The 20734-nt window shown below is 49.8% G+C and overlaps 1 protein-coding gene across 13 annotated transcripts in view; it reads right to left on the bottom strand.

The window, feature by feature from the left end:
• chl1b (cell adhesion molecule L1-like b) overlaps window positions 1-20734 on the bottom strand; it is a 1336546-nt gene that overhangs the window by 694838 nt on the left and 620974 nt on the right. The window lies entirely within an intron of this gene.

Raw genomic sequence — 20734 nt, 5'->3', positions numbered from 1 at the left:
CTGCCTGGAGTTAGCGTTGGGAGATGGTGGCATAACGGTACTGATACTGGACGAGTAATCCAGAGGCCCAGGCAATGCTCTGGTGACAGGGGTTCAAATCCCACCTGGATTGCTGGTGGAATTTCCATTCAATTACTAAAAATCCAGACCATAAAGAAAGGAGAGTTAACCAAGATCCAGGGTTCTCCAAAGATGCACTGAATCTCTTGCTAGATGAGGTAAAAAGGAGGAGAGATGTTATCTACCCATAGGGCCATGATGTTCTGCAAAGAAGCTTTCTGGAGACAGTCAAAGCAGATATCCTTGGTCGTCAATGAAAAAAGTGAAGACCTGGATGCATGCTGCAAAAATCTCAAAAGAACACACACAAGTGGTGAAGGTCAGTAAATTTCAAATATCATATTTCATCAACTGAATCATGCTCTCACACTCTTCAATACATCACATCTTCATCAATCACTTCCCAACAACCACTATCACCCATGAAGCAATCAGGACTTTAACCAAATATTCACAGCTTCACCTTACACTTAGCGTAGCTGCAAGTTTCGCACCCACATCTCAGAGACTGTACAAACTGCTAACTGTTCAACCGGCACAGCCATATCATTTGAACACATTGTAACACACTCAGTAGCACACTTCCCTCACTCTTTCAGGACAAGTTGGCACATGAGCAGTTAATTAGCAGGGGAGTGGCACAAATGCACATCCGCACCTCAATGGAGAAGATGGTTGCCCCCATCATGTGTGGCCATCACTGGAGCCAATGGTGGGGCTGAACCATGGAAGAACATAGTATACTATTACACTGAATCCTCTTCGTATTGTAATTAGTCATGGGCTGGATTATTCATTTCTGAGACTAAGTGTTGACGCTGGCGCAGAATCCGTGGAGCACCACAACAGCAAAGCTGGCCCAACACCTGGACTGATTCAGCTACTGCTGAGGGGTGAGCATCAGCGCCACATGGAACACAATCGATTCCAATGAGAAATAGTTCAGGATTCGCCGGGTCCGTGATTGACACTCAGGAGGCTGACAAGATGCAGCTGCATATACACATTTCACTCCCCACACACACAATCCCAGCCAACAGGATGGCAGCAAGGAGAGCAGCTCCACGCTTCACTGACGCCGAGCTGGATACCCTGCTGGACACGGTGGAGGAGAGGTGGATGACCCTGTACCCCGACCCGGGAAGATCCGCCGCTGGTCGCCGTGTCTGGTTGCAGGTGGCAGAGGTGATCAGCGCCGTGGATAACACCGTTAGGACCGGCCAGCTGTGCCAGAAGAAACTGCACAAACTCCTCAGGGCGGCCAGGGTGAGTAGGCGACACTGTGCCCCTGGCACTAACCCCTGTCCCACACACTCGGAACCCTACCATCCCCCCAACTCAGAGGATGGCCGAACCCCCACCCTGCACCACATGCCTACACCGGTACTGGCCGCCATGGCCGAGTGCCCTAGCCATTGAGGCCACCAGCTACCCACCCCTTGTGCTGCACGCGTTAGACTGTCAAACACTGTCGTTTCCAGTTTTCCAGTTTCCAGTTCTTTGCGGCCCCCCCCCCCCCCCCGGAGAAGTCCGCCCATAACCGCGCCCCCCACCCCCCCAGGAGAAGCCCCCCCCCCCCACCCCCCCAGGAGAAGGCCACCCATAACCGCCGGGAATGGGAGAAAATTGGAGGGGGACCGCTGGACCTGTGGCCCCTCACTATGTCAGAGCAGAGGGCCCTGGACATGGTCGGCGGCCCAGAGGAAAGGGAGGTCGTCAGGGTGAAGTTCGGCCACGGGCGAGGAAGTGATACCCTGCTGAATTGCAGTTTCCGTGACACGCATGTCAAACCCTCGCCAACACCACCCCCACACCACTCTCACCCTCACCACCTCCTCCCCCCCACCCTCACACCACCCTCACCCCCACCCACACCCTCACCCCCATACTACCCTCCCTAGCACACCGCCCTCACCCTACACCACCCCCACTCACACCCCCAACCACAAGTTCACCCCCACCACACCTGCTTCCCCCTCAAACTCATGGGTCCATTTGATGTCCCCACCCCAGCCAATGCCACAGCCAGAGGCACCTCCCCCCACCCCCCGACATGAGCCAAGAAGCGATGATGAGAGCAGCTCGGACATCAGCCCTCCACCCGAGACGCAGGACAACCTGGAGCTCGAGTTCGAGGATGACACTGGCTTCCCATCACAGCTGTGTCCAACACCCTCCGCCATCCGAGAGACACTCACCTCGGTTGGTCACTTTCGTGAAGGGACTCCTGGGACACTCTCTGGTACGCACCACACAGCTGAACTGGTACAGCAGGTGAAGGTAGGAACTCCCCGAGGTGGCAGAAGGTCGGAAGGAGAGCCGACCCCAGGAACTAGTTGCTGTCCAGATGGGTTTCATCAATTGTCGAGGTGCAGTCACAGAGCCAGGGACTACATGAGATGTTGTCGGCGAGCATCCAGCACCTGCAGGTGCAGTTAGAGGAGTCCAACCGTATGCTGGAGCAGGAGGTGGTGCTGCCCTTGCGTGCCACCCAGGCCAACACTGCTTGGGTGGCATCCGCAGTCGAGGCATTGCGGGGACAGTTTTGGCTATGGATCAGCATATCCATGGCCTGGGACATTCTGTGCGGGCGCTGGCCGAGATCCAGGCCAAGGTTGCCACCTCATAAGTAATCATGTGCTAGAGCCACCCGGAAATTGCAGCGGCGCTTCTGTGCGTGGCCCAGTCACAGGGGGCTGAGAACATCAGCGGCATTGCCCAGGCGCTGGCCGACCTAGCGCAGACACAGAGGTAGGTGGCCCGGTCCCAGAGGAAGATGGTGCAGTCACTGGCTGATGTGACACAAATCCAGAAGATGATCGCACAGTCAATGGGTGATGGGGTACAGTCCCAGACGGAGATGGGCCACTCGTTGTGCTCCATGGCCGTGAGCTTGCAGATTCTGGTCAAGACCAAAGGTGGTCTCCAGGATTGGCAGTGTCAGATGGCGGGGGAGCCTCGGCGGTTAGGTCTGCTCGCACCCCTGTCCCATGTAATATTTCGGGGCCATTAGGCACCCCTAGGGAGGAGGAGGTGATGGGGCCTCCCACAGGAGAGGGGCCGGAACACCACAGCACCACAGACTCCCCCTCCCCGCCCCTCCTCTCCCTGGTGCATTTGGTGGCCAGCGGATGGAACAGGGTGGCACCACGCCACTTGGGACACCGAGCAGCAACCGGTCCTATCCAGGGCCGGTCACAAGAAGACACCCGCCAACGGGGACCCATGTCGCAGGGCGGGAATCGCAGAAAGGCGCCTCCACTCCTGCTGGGGATCCACCAAGATATAGCGTGAGGACCCGTAAGGCCAAAAGGTTAGATATTACTTATGTTGGTACGGGCGCAGGACACAGTTTAGTTATAGTGCTGAGGGCACAAATCTGTATATACATTGTCACATTAAACACCACACTGTTGCAACCTGCCTTGGTGCTCTGTCAGATGGGTGTGAGGGGTGGGCTGGTCTGGGATGGCCAGGCTGGGGGGTGGGGGGGGGGTGTAATGGTTGGATGTTTTTTTGGGTGGGATGAGCAGATGTTGTGGTTGGCCTGGGCAACCCTCCCCTCAACACTCCCCACCCCGGCAGTCCCCACCACCGTCACCCCAGGGATTTGATGGGACTGTGTGATGGAATGACCAGCTCGCAAGCAGGGATCACTAAGTTGGACAGTGAAAACTGCAACCATTAGACATTGTCTAACGCTGTGGAGCACTGCAGAGAGGGTTCTCATCGTCCTCCACACCATGGACCAGAAACGCTGATACTGCTAATCCAGGGCCCGCACCCGCTATTGCGGCAGTTATGTATAACACAGGGGGTTAGGTGGCCGGGGGGGGCATGAAGGGGGGTGTTTGTGGGATGTGGTGGCCATGCCCCTGGCCAGCACCCCCCCACCAGCTGGTGAATCTCGAGGCGATCAGAGAATCCCATGTGCGTTGGCCTGGCGGACACGTTGTGCGGCCTCCCATGCCTGCCTGGGCCCCATGTCCTGTCCATCCTCACCCAACCCAGCATTCTCATCGTCTGACGAGAACTGCCGTTCCTCCTTCTCCTCCAGCATGTGGCCTCTCTGCTGCGCGATGTCACAGAGCACGCAGCAGGCCACTATGATGAGGGTGACCCTCTCAGCATCATACTGGAGGATCTCTCCAGAGCGGTCTACACACCTGAACCGCATCTTCAGGAGGCAGAAGTACTGCTCGATCACACTCCTGGCATCATTGTAATGGGTCTCCTCGTCGGTCTGCGGCCTCCAGATCAGCAGCATCAGCCACGAGCGCAGTGGTAATCCAGGGGCCAAATCACCCCAGCCAGGGGGAGGTTTGTATAGGTCAGGCATCGTCAAGTGTGTCAGGATTAAGGCGTCATGCACACTGCCCGTGTATCAGGCGCAGATGCGTATAATGCGCAGCTGATGGTCACATATCAGCTGAACATTCATTGAGTGGAACCCCTTTCAGTTTGTGCAGAGTGTCATGTCATCTGCAGGTGCCCCTGGGGTGACATGCATCCCATAAATCATTCCCTGGACCCGGGGCATCCCGTCAATGGTGGCGAACCCCGCTGTCTGGGAATCCTGCTGGGCTAGGTCCACATTGAACCATATCTTAGTAATAAGTGGGCAAATGCATGGCAGATGCAGTATAATTTGGATAAATGTGAGCTTATCCACTTTGGTAGCAAAAACAGGAAGGCACATTCACACAACTGAAACCCTGTCCCAAATAGCTGGATAAAAGGAAATTACTGCGGATGCTGGAATCTGAAACCAAAAAGAAAATGCTGGAAAATCTTAGCAGGTCTGGCAGCATCTGTAGGGAGAGAAAAGAGCTAACATTTCGAGTCCAGATGTCCCGAATCCTCTCACTATGAAGGCCAACATGCCATTTGCCGTCTTTGCTGCCTGTTGCACCTGCATGCTTTCCACCACCAGCTCGTGTACGAGTGCACCCAGGTCTCGTTGCACATTCCCCTCTCTCTATCTATAGCCATTCAGATAATAATCTGCCTTCCTGTTTTTGCTACCAAAATGGATAAGATCACATTCATCCAAGTTATACTGCATCGGCCATGCATTCACCGACTCATTCAACTTTTCCGAATCAGACTGAATCATCTCTGCATCCTCCTCACAGCTCAACCTCCCATCCAGCTTTATGTCATCTGCAAATTTGGAGATATTACATTTAGTTCCCTCATCTAAATTATCAAATTGTGAATAGCTGAGTCCCCAGCACTGATCCCTGTGGTACCCCACTATTCACTGCTTGCCCACTCTTTGTTTCCTGCCTGCCAACAAGTTTTCTGTCCCTCTCAATATACTATCCTCAATCCCATGCCCTTTAATTTTACATGCTATCTCATTTAGAGGACCCAAAGTCCAAATACACCACATCCACTAGTCCTTCTCACCAACTCTACTATTTACATCCTCGGAGAAGTCCAGTAGGTTTGTCAAGCATGATTTCCCTTTCATGAATCCAGAGCACTTTTTCCAAGTGCTCTGCTATTAAGGGCATGATTTTACGAAAAGGGAACAATGTCCCATAGCGAGCATGTTTATCCGCATGGTTCCTAGCGTTCACAGCACTGAGAAACACAAGGCTATGAAATACCACCCAAATTTGATAGGGGGGCCTCAATGGTAACGTGTGGACGAGGTCGCACATAGCCCAGTTTTGTGCCCTGAGGAGCTCCGCTCGCTGGAACTCCTCAGTGTAGCGGGAGATTGGGATGCCATTGATCTCAGAGGCCCCCAATGAGGTCCCCCAAGCCTCAAAGCACTATGGGAGGGTCCACGGCACCCCCTCCCCCACCCACCCCCCCACCCACCCCCCCACCCCCCCACCCCGGGAGATTGGGATGCCATTGATCTCAGAGGCCCTCAATGAGGTCCCCCCAAGCCTCAAAGCACTATGGGAGGGTCCACGGCACCCCCTCCCCCACCCCCACCCACCCCCGCCCACCCCCCATCAACTCCCTCACAGGGCACCCCAACCTGATCAACAGCACACAAAAAATGCCAGCTTGGCACCTTAGCAGTGCCAACTTGGCACCCTGGATGTGTCCCTGCCAGTTTCAGTGACACCTGGGCACCTTGCTGGGTGGTATTGCCAGGGTGCCAGGCTGGCATTGCCAGGATACCCAAGTGGCAACAGCAGTGCAAGGGTGCCACCCTCTCAAAGGGCATGCACCTGGGGGCCTCCACTCCCCTGGAGACCACCACAAGTGCGGTTCCATCTGGTCCCACTTTCTGGAAACCAGTACTGACGGCACTAACCCAGATCTCCGAAGCGAAGGGGATTGATTCTATACCTTGGGTAACTCGGGAATCTGCACATTAAAGTGAGACTAAATCTGCAGATATGCTGAAATGTGATCCTGCCCCCAATGGGCAGGATTTATATCACAATACCTTGCAAGATTGTGTTAGATCTCTCGAGGCGTAGCGAGCTGGGTAGATCCCAGGACCATGGTCTCCCGGCTTCTATCAGCCATACTGCACCATGGCAAGCTGCTTTCCGGGCACAGTGTGGCCATAAACCCACTTCCTATATTTTTTTTGTAATGGACTCCAGCATTCTCACCAGTAACGACATCAGGCCGACTGGTCTATAATTCCATGTTCTGTCTCTACAACTCCATTTTTAAATAGTGAAGTTACATTAGCCACCACAATCTGTACGGACTGTTCCCGAGTCTATAGAATCTTGAAAGCTGACCACCATTGCATCCACTATTTCTAGGGCCACTTCCTTAAATGTCCTGGGATGTAGATTATCAGGCCCTTGTAATCCCATCTTTCAATCTCATCGATTTCCCAACACCATTTCCCTATTAATACTGATTTCCTTCAGTCCCTCTCTCTCACTAAACCCTGCGTTCCCCAATATTTCTCATGCATTATTTGTGTCCTCCTCTGTGAAGACAGAACCAAAGTATGTATTTAGTTGGTCAGTCATTTCTTTGTTCCCCATTATAAATTCCCCTGTTTCTGACTGTAAGGGACCTATATTTGCCATCACCAATCATTTTTTCTTCACACACCAATGGAAGCTTTTAAAGTCGAATTTTATTTTCCCTGCAAGCTTGCTTTTGTACTCTATTTTCCCCTGCTTAATCAGTCCTTTTGTCTTCAGTCTCAGAATCAACTGCATCACTCTCTATCTTGATGAAGAATTCTATCATCCCCAAGGGGATACCCAGTCTAGGGTGGCCTGTTCTCGAATTGTCTCCTCAATGTATTGGTTCAGAAAACCATCCTGTACAGATGCCAGGAATTTCTTCTCTATGGTATTGTTACTAATTTGATTTGCCCAATCTATAGGCAGGTTAAAGACACCCATAGTTGTTGCATGTGTTTCTAATTTCCTGTTCAATGCCATCCCCCACAAATTCTGCTTGATTGGCACCTTATCCGCAATATTCAACATTTACTCCCTCAAAAACTGCAACACCATGGCTTCAGTGTACACCAGCAACTCTCCAAAGTATCTTTGATCCAAGGCACCTCCCGAACCCACGACCTCTAACACTGAGGAGAACATGAGCAGCAGATGCATGAGAATGCTACCACCTGCAGATTCCAGTCTAAATCACACACCGTCCCGTTATTTCATCATCACTGGATCAAAATCCTTGCATTTCCTACCTAACAGTGTTGCAAGGATAATTTCACCACACAAATCACAACGATTCAGGAAGGTGGCCCAACCTCATCTTCTCAAGGGCAACTAGGGATAAGTAATAAATGTTGACATCGCCAATGAAATACACATCTCATGTACAAATTTTTTAAAAAGGCAACATTTACCTTTGCAGAATATCTGAAATAAAATTAAGCCCGCAGTCAAAACGTAAGTATATAATCTTGCCTGGTATAATTCTTTTTGAATGAGCGTTATTTGGCTGCAGAAGACATTGGCCCAAAAGCTTTGATCAACTGCAGGGTGGTGTTTTGGTTGGTATCTAAAATTAGTGGGTTTTGACTTCACGGAATGCATTTTTTGCAGTCGGATCACCCAGCTTGAATGACAGATTATCCATTAAATTTAATTTTAAGTTTGATGGGACGCACTCCGGACCAGGCTGCAGATGCAGGTAATGATCCTGCAGATGCTCGTGGGAGTAATAATATTAGGGGCAGGGCTGTCTGACCCCTGGCTCAGGGAGGTAGGGTGGGGGTTGGGGAAGAGATCTGATCTTGGGGGAGGGTGGGGAAATTCAAAACGCTGGTAGCGCATGTTCTTCATTTGGGAGAAAGGTCTCATAGGTGTTGTCAAACTATACAAGACTATACACTATACAAGAAGAAAAGTAAGAAGCATTTTGTGGCAAGCATTATGAAGTAAGCAGCAGTGCATTTGCAATCTATGCTTTCATCTCTGAAATGCTCAAACTTATGTTAAGGTGCTCTTTCTTTCCCAGGGCTCGCTGTAAAAAAAAAAGTGTTTTTTTAAGCTCAATCCACTTCCCAGACTTTGAGACAACAGGACAAGATTCCCAGTAGCCTGTTACAGTTAAGACCAAATCTCACTTAAATGATCACAAGAATGATGGATTTAGGGGAGAAAATTATTGTGCGGCATATCATGGACCAGAAGAATATGAACCTTTCTGGAGGTTAGCATTCAATTCTTTTGTTCTGGCAGAGAAAAAATTATTTCTCTCCTGCTGAGCTGAGCTACTTGATGCTGTCACACTGTCAGAAATAAGAAAAGTACTATAGTTTCCATTATTGTCCCAGAACTTGACGAACTGAAACAACAACCACATAAAAATTGCAAAGTAAGATTTTGGCACCAAAGAATAAATTATACAATTAAAGTGCCAACATTTATCAGAAAGGTTCAGTATATTAGAATGGCAGAAGCATTTCCTTCCACAGAAAAATATGTAGGGCTGGACTCTCCGTCAGCGGGATCCTCCATTTTGCCGGCAGTGCACTCACACCCGGGGATTTACCCACGGCGTGAGGGTGCTCACAATGGCTGGCTGGCGGGATGGAGGATTCTGCTGCCAGTGGGGGGCGCGCCGCACCAGATAGCAGGTGCAGCTGGACGGAGAATCCCGCCAATACTTTTAGTCCAAAACTTTATTGTAACACATGCATTCCAGGTGGCAGCTTGCCTCAAGAGTAGTATTATTAGCTCTTGAGTCAGAGCTTGTGTATGCAAGACTCACTACATATTTGAACATGTAATCAAGCTAACGGTTTTGTGTTGGAAATGTGGAATGGACTCGTAGTGAAGCAGTTATCTGTTTTATACGGCACATGGTTCTCAAGAATCTTTTTCATTGCCTTCAATCTTGTCCTTTTATCTGCTTACATATTATCACACTCTACCAAGGTGTTTCTTTATGAGTTTTTTGAGGTACTGAAATATCATGATAAAGTTGTGTTGTATTGGAGGTACGAACATATACTGAAGTGAGGAGTGTAAATCAGAAGAGTATTCAGTCTTGCTGGTCAAGAAAATACAATTGTGAACCGTTCAATATATGTCCTCTGGCCTCTTAAAAGTTGTGTTGCAGAGACACCCGAGTATTACAACACTTCTCACTGAAAGTGAAGGCCTATTTTTGTTTTATCATTCCACTTTGTTGCTTCAGAGTCATTTGATATTCCTACCCTGTGTGAGTGTGAATAAAATACAATCCAATTACACCCCTGGTTTGAAATAATTATATTGAATAACATCATGCACATCATTTACAATAGGGAGTTTCAGGAAGTGCAGGAAACCCATAGATGCGAGTTTGAAAGCATATTGAAACATCACTCAAATTAAATGATCATCATTTGTTCTTAGGCAACCTTCCTCTCCTGAGGTGGTCGCACACAACCAGCTCACCATGTGTTGAAGGTGGCAGTCAGTAGGTTAGAGACAGCACCCAGCACGCTTACATTTTTGCTGATTTAACCCTCCACCTATATGCCACTTATACTCAAATGTGCACTCCATCTGGTTAAAATTCCCGATGTCATCACCCTGAGAACATCATCCTTCCTCCTGGAACACATTAGGGAAATACTTAGTAATTCAAATCTGGCCATTCTTGTGGAGCTGTTGACCATGATTGGTACAAAGTTACACTGTCAGATATCTTGACACATTCTGCAGACCTTGACAAAGTCCTTACGAATGCCATCATGGGATAGCTATTCATTCAATAACCTGTTCACTGATGCTCAGTTTGGGTTTCATCAGAGCCACTCAGCTCCAAACCTTATCAAAGCCTTCACCCAGACATGAACTGAATGTCAGAGCAGTGGTGACAGTTGTTGTCCTGGACATTGGCACAACCCATTAGTGAGTATAGTACTGAAGAACCTTTGCAATACTGATGCCATTATTGAATGTCAAAGAAAAAGCTCTTCAGTACAGAAGTCATACCTGACACAATCAAAGATTTGTGGGGTCTTCGGAGCACAATCATCCAGAAGGAGCTTGTTAAGCAAACATTCTTGACTCAATCATCTTCATGAATGACGTTCCTTCAATCATGAAAGTCAGCAGTTGGGCTGTTTGACAACATTTTCATAGCCTTAAGTTCCATTTGCATTCCTCCCAATAGGCTTGGGCTCTCAGAAGGCTAATCATATTTGTGCCAAGTAATGACCATCACCAAAAAGTAGAAGCCCATGTATCTTCCATTAACCTATAATGATACCACCATTACCAAGATCACCATCATCAACAACCAGTGACAAGAGGTTCAAGTGGACTAGACACATCACCATTGTCAAGAACAGCAGGGAACAGGCTGGGTAAAGCCAGAATTGGTGTCTCGACCCTTGTTCTAACAAATCCTCTCTTTGAAATAGAAGGGTTTAATCAGCATTATGATGCAATATTCAATATATTCATGGATGTGGACATTAACAGCATCACTGAAGAAACTCAGCTGTATCAAAGACAGACCAATTTATTTCATTAATTCCCCCATTACTTAACTCAATATTCACTGTCTCCATCAATAACACCTATAGCTGCAAAATGTTGCATCTACACAATGAAACAGCTCACTGAGATTGATTTGACATGAACTTCATCCTTGTTGACTCATTTAGCAGGTCAATAGCAACAGTCTCATGGAAACATCACCTCCTTATAGACCACCTTCAAACCCACCCACATTCTGACTTGGTCACATGACATCATTCTTTCATCATTACTAGGTCAAAATCCAGGAAATTTCTACCACTTCAGCATTATCACCGTAAGGACTTTAGTGATTCAAGGAATGGCCTGGCTTGACCTTGGGCGACAACTGCACTTTTGCCAATGTCACTCATTTACCAGAAATATATTTTGCAGAACCACAAGTTTTATCCATTTTGTTCTCTCGGAGACTGATTTCTATAGGATAACAAATCCATAGACTGATGCAGTAAGGTTATCATACAATTTCTGCATTCACTTTATATTCTAATCAACCTCCTCCTCCATAGGATTACGTAGTGAGGGTGTAATATAATTTCTGTATCGTCTTTCATTCTAACCATTCCCCACTCAAAATTCTAACACGCACCATTTCACTGATGTTGGGCATCACAGCAGAGGCCACACATAAACTTTGTAACATCTTCAATTTCATAGCTTAATATGGTACCACACATTGGGTTTATAACTGTTTATAGCTTTGGATTTATAACTATTAGGAAGAAAGAAGAGCAATCTAGATTAAAACAACATTTCAGTGTATTTATTACATTTAGTGTGTCATACATAAACTAAGAACTTCTCAATCAGGTGAAATTCAAATTATTCTAAGTCAAGGGATGTCTGGAAAATTACTATCAAATGCATGCTGCCAATAAGAGCAAATACTACGGATGCTGGGAATCTGAAATAAAAGCAGAAAATGCTGGATAAACTCAGCAGGTCAGGCAGCATCTGTGATTTGTAACATAGTTTGCGATTCAGACCTAAATGACCCTTCTACAGAACCTTCTGTAGAAGCGTGATTTAGATCTGAAACATTAACACATCCACAGATGCTGTCAAACCTGCTGAGTTCATCCAGCATTTTATATTTTTTATTGCATACTGTTCATTGTCTGGCTGTAGATTTTAACTTGGTCTATTTGTCTATGTTAAAGGCAATACGTAAATGCAAGCTGTTGTTGTTACAGCCCTCTGCAATTTTAAACAACATAACAGGATACTAAACAGAACTGCAGAGAAACAAAAATATATGCATCTGACTGCATAGGTTCAACCCAATGATAATGTTACTCCCAAGAAATTAAAATGCCAAATCAAATACGCTCCAGTCGTCTCAAATTAGATTAAAAATGTAATTTTGTGCCCTGCGGGGTGTTATCCAGCATTAAACATTTCTTGTTAAGAAACATATTCAGGAATAGATAGCACAGCAATGTTCTTCTGGTATCAAGCAGAGCAGATATTATTTCCTAGTTACATCAATATGTACTTCAGAGCATTTTATTCCTCAAAGCTATCTGAAGAGAGTTCTGAATATGGTAAAAATACACTTGAAATATAAGACTTTCTCTCGTCCTTGACAGAATCAGGACCATGCAGCTAAAGCTTAACCCTGCTAAATGCAGATTCAGCGTCAACCAGTTCCCTATATGGTCACAGCTGATGGTGTGAAGCCAGATCGAGACAAGACAACGGCTATATGACAGATGGCCATCCACATGGACAAGGTCACTTAACAGCACTTCCTTGGTATGACAAATTACCTCTCTAAGTTCATTCCTTGTTACAGTGAGGTCATTAGACCTCTTCATCAAATCATCCACCAGGACATTCAATGGTGCTGGCAGGAATACCATACAGCGGTCTTCAATAAACTCAAACAGACACTCACAGCATGTTTGAGCACGTGTACTCATATCAGCAGATGGCTCCCAGGATGGACTTGGTGCAGTTTACAAACATAATGGTGGACCAATAACCTTTCCATTAAGGGCCCTCACTGACACTGAGACTCATTAAGCACAGATCGAAAAGGAACTCAGTTTTGCAAATTCTTCTGTGCTCACCCTCTTGAGAACATCAATATATCAAAGGAGGAAGTGTTGACTATCCTAAATTGCATTTAGGTAGACAAGTCCGCGGGGCCGGATGCGACCTATCCCAGGTTACTGCGGAAGGCAAGGGGAGAAATAGCTGGGGCCTTAACAGATATCTTCACATCGTCTTTGACCACAGGCAAGGTTCCAGAGGACTGGAGAATAGCCAATGTTATTGTAGCGCACAAAGACTCCGTGAGACGAATAGAGTGAAGTCGATGAGGCTTTATTAAGCGTGTCTGTTCCCCCGCAGCTCGATAGTAGAATGGCCTGCGGGGGAGGACTCCGGCTTCTTATACTCCGCCTTCAGGGCGGAGCTAGAGGTCAACGGCCAACCAGGACCCGGGATCTGTCAGCCAATGATATGAGGGCTTCCAGTCCCACATGACCCCTAATACATACTGCCACATTCACCCTTTGTCAAAAATGAACCCGGCGGGGTGATGCTTCGTATGGTGGTAAGGGTTTACAGGGCTGGTCCTGGGAGGAAAACATTCACATGGCAATACAGTATTGTACAATTTTGTCCTGTTTCAACTATTTACAGAAGGTATCGGGAGAAAAGCAAAATGTTCTTGTGAAAAGTCCATATATTGATTTAGATCGACGCCACGAGTCGGTCGGGCGGTCTGGTCGTCCGTGTCGATCGCCTCGGCCCCGGTGGTGGTGGTGGTGGTGCTTGTACCGGTGTTGTCGTCTCCGGGAGCCTTACGGTTTCAGCTTGGGCTTTATTCTTGGTCGGGCCTGAGGGGAGGGGAACCGATCCTCCTGGGAAGGGGGCGGTCGCGGGGTGCGGCAGTGGCAGGAAGGGGCGGGGATGGGTGAATGGTGTCGGGGGGGTGTGTGTGTTGCCGGCGGGCACCAGATCCCGCAGGGACACGGTGTCCTGTCGGCCGTCGGGGTACTCCACGTAAGCGTACTGCGGGTTCGCGTGGAGGAGGTGAACCCTTTCGACCAACGGGTCCGCCTTATGTGCCCGCACATGCTTTCGGAGCAAGATGGGTCCTGGGGCCGCCAGCCAGGTCGGCAGCGACGTTCCAGAGGAGGACCTCCTAGGGAAGACAAGGAGACGCTCATGAGGCGTTTGATTAGTGCTCGTACATAATAGCGACTGGATGGAGTGGAGAGCGTCCGGGAGGACCTCCTGCCACCGTGAAACTGGGAGGTCCCTGGACCGTAGGGCCAGTAGGATGGTCTTCCAGACCGTGCCGTTCTCCATCTCTACTTGCCCGTTCCCCCGGGGGTTGTAGCTGGTCGTCCTGCTTGAGGCTATGCCCTTGCTAAGCAGGAACTGGCGCAGCTCGTCACTCATGAAAGAGGACCCCCTGTCGCTGTGGACATATGCGGGGCAACCGAACACTGTGAAGATGGTGTTCAGGGCTTTAATGACTGTGGCCGCGGTCATGTCAGAGCAGGGAATGGCGAATGGGAAGCGGGAGTATTCGTCCACCACATTAAGAAAGTATGTGTTGCGGTCGGTGGAGGGGAGGGGCCCTTTGAAATCGAGACTAAGGCGTTCAAAGGGGCAGGAATCCTTAATCAGGTGCGCACCATCCGGCCTGAAAAAATGCGGTTTGCATTCCGCGCAGATGTGGCAGTCCCTTGTGACTGTACGGACCTCCTCTAAAGAGTATGGGAGATTGCGGGACTTGATAAAGTGGAAAAACCGAGTGACCCCCGGGTGGCAGAGGTCCTCGTGGAGGGTTTGGAGGCGGTTAATTTGTGCGTTGGCACATGTGCCGCGGGATAGGGCATCGGACGGCTCGTTCAGCTTTCCGGGACGATACAAAATCTCGTAGTTGAAGGTGGAGAGCTCGATCCTCCACCTTAAGATCTTGTCGTTTTCGATTTTGCCCCGCAGTGCATTATCGAACATGAAGGCTACCGACCGTTGGTCAGTGAGGAGAGTGAATCTCCTGCCGGCCAGGTAATGCCTCCAATGTCGCACAACTTCCACTATGGCTTGGGCTTCCTTTTCCACTGACGAGTGGCAGATTTCTGAGGCGTGGAGGGTTCGGGAGAAAAAGGCCACGGGTCTGCCCGCTTGGTTAAGGGTGGCCGCTAGAGCTACATCGGAGGCATCGCTCTCGACCTGGAAGGGGAGGGACTCGTCGATGGCGCGCATCGTGACCTTTGCGATATCCGCTTTGATGCGGCTGAAGGCCTGGCAAGCCTCTGTCGACAGAGGGAAGGTCGTGGTCTGTATTAGGGGGCGGGCCTTGTCTGCGTACTGGGGGACCCACTGGGCGTAGTATGAAAAAAAACCCAGGCAGCGTTTCAGGGCTTTGGAGCAGTGCGGGAGGGGAAATTCCATGAGGGCGCGCATACGTTCGGGGTCGGGGCCTATTATCCCATTGCGCACTACGTAGCCCAGAATGGCTAGCCGATTGGTGCTAAAAACGCACTTGCCCTCGTTGTACGTGAGGTTCAAGGCTTTGGCGGCCTGGAGGAATTTTTGGAGGTTGGCGTCGTGGTCCTGCTGGTCGTGGCCGCAGATGGTTACATTGTCGAGATACGAGAACGTGGCCCGCAACCCATGTTGATCAACCATTCGGTCCATCTCCCGTTGGAAGACCGAGACCCCGTTTGTGATGCCAAATGGGACCCTTGGGAAATGGTATAATCGCCCGTCTGCCTCGAAGGCTGTGTACTTGCGGTCACTTGGGCGGATGGGGAGCTGATGGTAGGCGGACTTGAGGTCCACGGTGGAGAAGACTTTATATTGGGCAATCCGATTGACCATGTCGGATATGCGGGGGAGAGGGTATGCGTCTAGTTGTGTGTACCTGTTGATGGTCTGGCTATAGTCTATGACCATCCTTTGTTTCTCCCCTGTCTTCACTACTACCACCTGCGCTCTCCAGGGACTATTGCTGGCCTGGATTATGCCTTCCTTTAGTAGCCGCTGGACTTCGGACCGAATGAAGGTCCGGTCCTGGGCACTGTACCGTCTGCTCCTAGTGGCGACGGGTTTGCAATCCGGGGTGAGGTTCGCAAACAAGGACGGGGGTTGCACCTTGAGGGTTGCGAGGCCGCAGATAGTGAGTGGGGGTATTGGGCCGCCGAATTTGAACGTAAGGCTCTGTAGATTGCATTGGAAATCTAATCCCAGTAAGGTGGGGGCGCAGAGTTGGGGAAGGACGTTTAGTTTGTAGTTTTTGAACTCCCTCCCCTGCACCGTTAGGGTAACGATGCAGAATCCTTGGATCTGTACGGAGTGGGATCCTGCAGCTAGGGAAATCTTTTGTGCGCTGGGATAGGTGGTCAAGGAACAGCGTCTTACCGTGTCGGGGTGGATAAAGCTCTCCGTGCTCCCGGAGTCGACTAGGCATGGTGTCTCGTGGCCGTTTATTAGCACCGTTGTCGTCGTCGTCTGGAGTGTCCGGGGCCGAGCTTGATCGAGCGTAATTGAAGCGAGACGTGGTTGTAGTAGCGGAGTGGGGTCCGTTGTTGCCGTCCAAGATGGCGTCGGATGAACAAAATGGCTGCCCCCATACATCGCACACGGCTGGGGGGTCACAAGATGGCGGCGGGGGTGGACAAAATGGCCACCCCCACGCGTCGTACAGTTCTGGGGTGGTCCAAGATGGCGGCGCCCTTCCTCCCCTCGTGGTGGCCGGGACCGAAAATGGCGGCGTCTGCAGGTCGCACATGGGGCGCTGGGGGGGTTGGGGAGCGTTAGGACCGTGCGGGGCTCCCTCTTCTCCAGGGACAGCGGTGGTCGGGACCCAAGTTGGTAGCGCCGGCGGGTCAGACGTGGGGCGCGGGGGGGGGGGGGCTAGGGGGGCGTTAGAGACGCCCAGAACTCCCTCTTCTCCGTGGAGAGTGGTGGTCGGGACCCAAAGTGGTAGCGCCGGCGGGTCATACATGGGGTGCGGGGGGGGGGGGGGGTTGGGGAGCGTAAGCGGCGTGCAGGGCTCCCTGTTCTCCCGGGACAGCGGCGACCTCGCGGGACCGGCACACAACCGCGAAATGGCCCTTTTTCCCGCAGCTCTTGCAGATCACTGCGCGGGCCGGGCAGCGCTGCCGGGGGTGTTTCGCCTGGACGCAGAAATAGCAGCGGGCGCCCCCGGTGCGACTTGGCGTTTGGACCGCGCAAGACTGTGGGGTGTCCGGGGGGGGGGTGGGTTTGTCGCGACGGGTACGTACGGAGCCCAATGGGCTGCCGCGCGGTCGGGGCCGTAGGCACTGGTATTACGCGCAGCCACGTCTAGGGAGGCTGCTAGGGCCCGGGCCTCTGAGAGTCCTAGTGACTCTCTTTCTAGAAGTCTTTGGCGGATTTGGGAGGAATTCATACCTGCCACAAAAGCATTGCGCATTAACATGTCCGTATGTTCATTTGTGTTCACCGAAGGGCAGCTGCAGGCTCGTCCCAAAATCAGCAGCGCGGCGTAAAATTCGTCCATCGATTCTCCGGGACCTTGCCGTCTCGTCGCGAGCTGGTAGCGAGCGTAGATTTGGTTAACTGGGCGGACATAGAGACTTTTCAGTGCTGCGAACGCCGTCTAGAAATCCTCCGAGTCTTCGATGAGGGAGAAGATCTCCGTGCTTACCCTCGAGTGCAGGACCTGTCGTTTTTGGTCTTCTGTGACCCGGCCGGTGGCCGTTCTGAGGTAGGCCTCGAAACAAGTCTGCCAGTGCTTGAAGGCTGCTGCCGCGTTCACTGCGTGGGGGCTGATCCTCAGGCATTCCGGAATGATCCTGAGCTCCATAGTCCTTTTTAGGCACGCTTAATAAATTGTAGCGCACAAAGACTCCGTGAGACGAATAGAGTGAAGTCGATGAGGCTTTATTAAACGTGTCTGTTCCCCCGCAGCTTGATAGTAGAATGGACTGCGGGGGAGGACTCCGGCTTCTTATACTCCGCCTTCAGGGCGGAGCTAGAGGTCAACGGCCAACCAGGACCCGGGATCTGTCAGCCAATGACATTAGGGCTTCCAGTCCCACATGACCCCTAATACATACTACCACAGTTATTCCCTTGTTTAAGAAAAGAAGCAGGGATAATCCAGCAAATTATAGGCTGGTGAGCCTGACATCAGTGGTGGGGAAGCTTTTGGAAAAGATACTGAGGGACAGGGTGTATGAACATTTGGAGGAAAGTGGATTAGTTAGTGACAGGGAGCATGGTTTTGTACGAGGACGGTCATGTCTCACCAACATGATTGACTTTTTTAAAGCGGTGACAAAGGAAATTGATGAGGGAAGGGCTATGGATGTCGCTTATATAAACTTTAGTAAGGCATTTGACAAGGTCCCACATGGCAGGCCGGTACAAAAACTAAAATCACATGGGATTCAGAGTGGGCTGGCTTGATGGATACAGAAATGGCTTGGTTATAGAAGACAGAAAGTAGCAGTGGAAGGGTGTTTTTCAGAATGGAGATCTGTAGCTATTGGTGTTCAGCAGGGATCAGTGCTGGGACCGCTGTTGTTTGTAGTATATATAAATTATCCTAAAGAAAATATGAATGATTTGATTAGTAAGTTTGCAGATGACACAAAGATTGGCGGAGTTGCTGATAGTGCTGAGGATTGTCAGAGGATATAACAGGACATAGATAGATGAGAGACTTTGGCACAGAAATGGCAAATGGAATTTAATCCAGACAAATGCGAGGTGATGCATTTTGGAGAACTAAATCTAGGTATGAATTATACCGTAAATGGCAGAACCATTAGGAACATTAACATACAGAGGGATCTGGGAGAGCAGGTCCACAGTTCCGTGAAAGTGGCAACACAGCTAGCCAAGGTGATTAAGAAGGCATATGGCATGCTTGCCTTCATCAGCCAGGGAATTAAGTACAGGAGTTGGGAAATCATATAAAACTTGGTTAGGTCGCATTTCAAGTGTTGCGTGCAGTTCTGGTCACCACATTATCAGAAGGATGTGGAAGCTTTGGAGAGAGTGCAAAGAAGGTTCACCAGGATGTTGCCTGGTCTTGAAGGTGTTGGCTATGAGGAGAGGTTGAATAAACTAGGATTGTTTTCACTGGAAAGATGGAGGCTGAGGGGAAACCTGATAGCGGCCTACAACATTGTGAGAGACATAGACAGGGTGATAGTCAGAGGCTTTTTCCAAAGGGGGAAGTGTCAATTACAAGGGGGCACAGGTTCAAGGTGAGAGGGGGAAAGTTTAAGGGAGATGTGCGGGAAACGTTTTTCATGCAGAGAGTGGTGGGTGCCTGGAACGTGTTGCCAGAGGATGTGATTGAAGCAGGCACATTAGCAGCATTTAAGAGGCATCTGGATCAGCACATAAATAGGGAGGAAATAGAGGGATACAGACCAAGTAAGGAGAGAAAGTTTTGTTTTTAGTTAGGGCATCATGATCGGCACAGGCTTGGAGGGCCAAACTGCCTGTTCCTGTGCTGTACTTTTCTTTGTTCTTTGTTCTTTGAACACCTCGTGTTAGTCTTCGCCTGCCAGAAATTTCATGACTTCATGAGCAGCATGGTGGTGCAGTGGTTAGCACTGCTGCCTCACGGTGCTGGGGACCTGGGTTCAAAGCCAGCCCGGATCACTGTCCATGTGGAGTTTGCATATTCTCCCCATGTCTGCGTGGGTCTCACCCCCACAACCCAAAGATTCCAATTAAGGGGTAATTTAGATTGGCCAATCCACCTACCTGTGGGTTGTGTCAGTGTGACTCCACAGGGACAGTGACCTAGGGCTGGGATCGAACCCAGGGCCGGGATTGAACCCGGGTCCTTGGTGCCATGAGGCAGCAGTGCTAACCACTGCTCCACTGTGCCGCCCCTGCTTACAACCCAACAATGTGCAGGCTAGGTGGGCTGGCCACACTAAATTGTCCCTTAATTGGAACATTTTTTTTACAATAAATTTCTTGGCTTCATATATGGTCGTCCTGTTGAAACTCATCATCGGCCACTCATAGCTATCCTAAAAAAGCCTCTCTGCATTGCATCTGCATGGCATGCAAGGCATGGTGCTAAAGTTAAAATCTCAGCATCATCTACAAATGTGGTAAGGAGCTGTACCTGGCAGATGCCCTTTCCAGAGCCTTCCTACCCACTACAAACCAGGAAGATAGTGATGAAGGCATAGACATCATGACTGTAAAGTTGTCCTCTCGTAGAATCCCAAAACTCAAAGATATCTTGCAGGTGGACATCAGATGAAGACAACTCCATGACATCATCATATGGGGCTGGTCTGAGTCCTCAAGGGAGCTTCCCCATGAGGTCCACACATTCTTTTTCATCAGAGATGAATTAACTGTACAGGATGGACTGATACTGCATCAGCAGCAATTTATCATCCCTACTTCCCTTCAGACATATCACACCCAGCAGCTTCACCAAGAGCACCCAGGGTTAGAAGCAACTGGTTACAGGGCAAAAAAAATCACAATATTGTCCCTCCTTGAACACCGAAATGGAGAGGGAAGCCTCCAGATGTGCACCATGTACTGCAGTGATGCCGTATCAAACAAAAGAATCACTGCACCTACTTGAGGTCCAATACCTCCCATGGTCATTTACAGCAGCTGGCCTCTTCGAATGGAATGATAATCAACATTTAGGGCACGATTCAGCAGACTTGAGTTTCGTCCGTTGAACAGTGAGTTTAGTGGGGTGTTTCTTTGCGCTAGCAGCGTCA

Source organism: Scyliorhinus torazame, chromosome 13 (genome assembly GCF_047496885.1).
Source record: "Scyliorhinus torazame isolate Kashiwa2021f chromosome 13, sScyTor2.1, whole genome shotgun sequence".
NCBI lineage: Eukaryota > Metazoa > Chordata > Chondrichthyes > Carcharhiniformes > Scyliorhinidae > Scyliorhinus > Scyliorhinus torazame.
This window is presented reverse-complemented; position numbering and strand designations above follow the sequence as displayed.